The 4,649-nt window shown below is 36.4% G+C and overlaps 1 pseudogene; it reads left to right on the top strand.

Annotated features, from left to right (window-relative positions):
* Positions 1 to 874: 874 nt before the first annotated feature.
* On the top strand, positions 875 to 1,436 carry LOC124091258 (5-demethoxyubiquinone hydroxylase, mitochondrial-like; annotated as a pseudogene).
* The last annotated feature ends 3,213 nt before the right edge of the window (positions 1,437 to 4,649 follow it).

Below are 4,649 nucleotides of genomic sequence, written 5' to 3'. Positions count from 1 at the left end.
ATAGGGGAATGAATAAATTGTGGTTAATTATTTCCACTCTTAGGACAATTTCAGTTGTCCTATTTTCAAGTTTAGTTTTTCCTACATATTCAATTGCTATTGAACTCCTCTAGTGAAATATTATACTTTTCAGTTCCAAATTATTTCCCTTTGTTTCTCTTTTTTTTTTTTTTCTAACAATTTCTCCTTTTTGATACTCTCATTTTGTTTATTGTTTTCCTGGTCTCCTTTAGTACTTTGTCTGTGATTTCCTTTTTTTTTTTTTTGTCTACTAAACTTACAGTTTCTACCAAATTATTTTGTTCTTTTGAGTGGACAAAACTTTTCTGTATCTTTATATGCTTTTTCTTAATAGAAACTATTTTTTAATTATAATGTAGTCACTTTGGAAATCAGATATTCACTCTTCATTGAGTTTTGATGTTGTCAAGTGTTGAGAGCTGTAGTAGTCTGTTCATTTAATGACATTTCAAATTATTTTTTGCAGACTCTATTCACTGTCATGTATGTATGGTCAGTGAAGATTGATCCACTGTTTCAGTGGTTAGTCAAGAACCTAACAGAGATTTCTTTAAATACCTGGAGCCAAAAAGAGAGAGAAAGAGAGAAATACTACTCTTCTGGTCTAAACTAAAATGATGGCTGCAAAATATTTAATATAATGTGCAAAATATGAGCAACCTCATAATTTTGAAAATATAAATTGAGAGTCCCTGCCAGAAGCATAATTGCCTGCTGAGCTAAATGGTATCTGCTTTTGTGATCCAGGAGATGGGGAGATGTGGTTTGCAGAGGCGAGGCAGTTCCCTCCTTGTGGCATCTGCTCACCAGAGCCCAGGGGCCCCTCCCAGCTTGTGGAAGAATCAGTGTCAGGTTTCACAGTTCTGTAATGACCTTAGATAACATCAATTTTGTGGCTGAGGATTGAATAATCCTGGTGAATTATGCAGGTGAATATGGGGCAAACCATATCCATGCAGGCCAGATGGCCATCCTGGGCAGGATAAGCATAGGGCTGGTCTTTTGGAAAATGTGGGATCAAGAAAAGAACCAGTTGGAAAAGTTCAGCAAGCTGATGGGTGCCTTCAGGGTCCGACCAAAAATTCTCATGCCCTTTTGGAACATGCTGGGCTTTGCACTGGGGGGCAGGGGCCTCCAGGGGCTGCTTTGCTGGGGAAAGAAGGAACAATGGCCTGCTCTGTGGTGGTGGAAGAGTCCACAGCACATCACTATAACAGATCAGGATGCTGATGAAGGAGGACCTTGAAAAATATGAGGAGTTTCTTCAGGTGATAAAGAAATGTCGAGATGAAGAGCTTGAGTACCATGATGTAGGACTTGACCATGACGTGGAATTGGCCCCAGCATATGCCATCCAGAAGAGCACTATCCAAGCTGGAGGCAGCGCAGCCATATATTTATCAGAAAGATTTTAAAGTATTTCTGCTTATCCCTGTCTATAAAAGACGGAAGTAGTACAGTTCCTTCTCTGTAATGAGTAACATTTACAGAGAAGGGACTGTACAATCATTATTATGTGAATTTTGTTAAGAGACTATAAGTTAAAAAACTTTTATTTTTCATTAATAAAACCCTCCAATGTTTTTTTTTTCTTCAGTCTTATGCCTAAGGCTGTTTACCAGGTCTGTTCAAATTACAGCAAATAAACCAGTCATTTTTTGGTCTCATGGTTAATTTTGTCCTACAGCTTCAAGAATGAATCAACAAGTTAATAGGAATAATTTTTTTTTTCTTTTTGTGATGCTGGGGTGAAACCTAGGGCATCAAGCTTGCTAGGCAAGTGCTCTACCACTGAGCTACCACCCCAGCCTGAGGAATCTTTAAGAGGAAAAAAGGTTGAGTTCTCTGGCGACAAAATGCACTTTAAAACTTAAAGTTATTTAAGTTTTACTGAGCAAGATTATGAAGTCCATTGAGTAAGATGAAAACTGTCATTGTTTCTGTTTTGAATTGTGCATGATGTGGGTGGGAGGGTGCTATGGTCTCAATGTTTGTGTCTCCCCCAAGATTCCTATGTGGAATTCCCCATCCCACAGGTGATGATACTAGCAGGTGATCAGGCCATGGGAGTAGAGGCCTTTCAAATGGTGTTAGTGCCTGATAAAGGAGGCCTGAGACCCCTCAGCCCTTCTACCCTGTGCTTCAGATGGGAACCTCATCAGCCACCAATTTGCTGGCACTTTGATTTGGGACTTCACAGCCTTCAGAACTGTGAACAGGACAGTTTTGCTGTCTATAAGCTGCCTGGTCTGTGGTGTTTTGTTCCAGCTGCTGGAACAGATGAAGACAGGGAAGTGTTAATCCCAGCAAAGAACATACCAAGTTGTGAATTATTTGCAAAGTCGAATTATACTTATTTCTTTAAGGTCTGTTACCAAAAGAATGAACCAAAACTGACTAAAAATTTCATTCTTTGATGAAATATTTTATGATTTTCAAATTTTAAAATTATTTAATAAAATCCAAGATCAATGGTAAAAGAAACAATAAACTGAAATTTTAAAACTTTTTGAAAGGTTTGTAACAAATTGTACTGGCCAATGTTTGAGGGATAAAATGAGTGAACAGAATCCAGAGCCTCCAGTCCTTTTATGTCATTATCTCTTTTCATTCCTCCGTTTATTTATTTAACAGAAATTCATAACATGTGGTGATTTCCTCTTAGGTGCCAAGTATTATTTGAGTTGAATGCAGAATTAAACAAAATAAATAAAACTCTCTGTCCTTATAAAGCTCACATTCATTCAGGTAAGAGGTAGGGTAATGTGGTGGAATAAGCTTTGGATGAAGAGAGGATACTGTAGGAGAGAGAAGGATGAACCTTACCTTCTGCACATCTCTCTGTGTATGAATCTCCTCCTTTCCAATTGTCTGTCAATATTCTTCCATCCCAAATGAACTTTATCTCCTCTTTGACTATTTTCTACCCACTGCATATTGTAAATTTTTTTTAAATTTTAAGACACGGGGCTGGGGTTGTAGCTCAATGATAGAGCACTTGCCTTGCATGAATGAGGCACTGAGTTCAATTCTCAGCACCACATATAAATAAATAAAAATAAAGTTCCATCAACAACTAAAAAAATTGTAGAACATTATATAATTTAGTAGGTTTTTAAATATTTCTCACAGCATATACTATATAGTTTTGTCTTGAATGTTTTGGGTGGTCAGTAAATAAATGAATTTTTGTCAAAGACAGCATGTGATATATGAAAGCAGTGATGCTGTTATAAGAGAAAGCAGATGGGCACTGGGGGAGAATACAGATCAGATGACCTGGTTGCTGCTCCAAGAGGTAAAACATACACATATTAACTGTGTGATAAACATGAATCATCAATACTGAGTCAACAAATATGAAATCATTTTAAGCATTTTGTTTAAGGTAGTAAAAGGATTAATGAAATATAATAAAAGCAGTCCAATATGCATATCTATTTTTGTTTGACTAATTAAAAACAATGTATTAAATAGGTGAAGCCATAATACAATGAAAATATACCTCATTAATAGTTAAATAAAAATACTATAGGGTTGAAGAATTACTCTTGAGGCTTTTCAGCCTAAATTTAACTAACTGAAACTCTTCTGAAGTGGAATATATTCAGTCTTTTTGAAATAAAATGTTTTTCTCCAGGGCTATTATTATAAAGCTGGAACACAACAACTTTGTCTTAACATGTAATAAAGCTGCTTTATTTTTATGTGTATACTTGTAATTCAAACATGTATAAAGAGAGACTGCAGAACATTCAGGAATGAAAAACTGAGAACAAGTGGAAACAAACAAAATAAAAAGCCGACATTACAATGCTCAAATTACATGGTTCTAAGAGCTGTATAATGAATGCACTTTTCAAAGGGTTACACATTACCAAACTCCCTTTTCACCAACATGAGGTCAGGGAAGTAGAGGAAATAACACAAAGAGGCAGACTTAGAATAATTAAGTGACATAGTTCAAGTCAGTGATTCATTAGGAAAGAGTTCCCAAGGGTCAAATGAGTCATCATCAATTTTAAGCAATAAATTTTCCATTTCTTATTTTGGGGGACAAGTACATTGCTCTATCCTACTTCAAGTCATTATTATTACCAATTGAAAGTAATGAATATGTATTTTAAAGATATAAGAACAAAAAAAGCCTGCACTGTGGTGAAGGCCTGTTATCCCAAAACTCAGGAGGCTAAGGCAGGAGGACCTGCCAGCTTGAGGCCAACCTTGGCAACTTAAGGAAAACTTGTCTCAAAACAAAAATTTAAAAGGGCTGAGGATATAGCTCAATGGTAGAGTCTCCCTAGATTTGATCCCCAATATAAATAAATAAATAAATAAATTTCAAAATATAAATTGAAGGATAGTTCTTCATCTACAATAGGTAGAAATCAGAATCAATACTAAAACCATACCAATGGCAACTAAACCCCACAAGGTAGATGTACTCAGGGCAGAATTAAACAGAATGAATTGCTATGGGGGCATCCTATGTGAGGACCTGTCTCTACCAATGTATTACAAACAATAGGAGTTCCAACTTAGGCAGCAATAGCTGCCTTCTAAAGTCAGTCTCAGCTTGCCAGTTGTTAGCATCTATCCCCAGGGTTCCTGTAGGAGATGATGTACCC

The sequence above is a fragment of the Marmota monax genome, unplaced genomic scaffold (assembly GCF_021218885.2).
Source record: "Marmota monax isolate L192 unplaced genomic scaffold, Marmota_monax_Labrador192_F-V1.1 WCK01_AAM20220418_F8-fsc00068, whole genome shotgun sequence".
Lineage (NCBI taxonomy): Eukaryota > Metazoa > Chordata > Mammalia > Rodentia > Sciuridae > Marmota > Marmota monax.
Note: the sequence above shows the minus strand (reverse complement) of the source record. Positions and strands in the feature narration are given on the sequence as shown.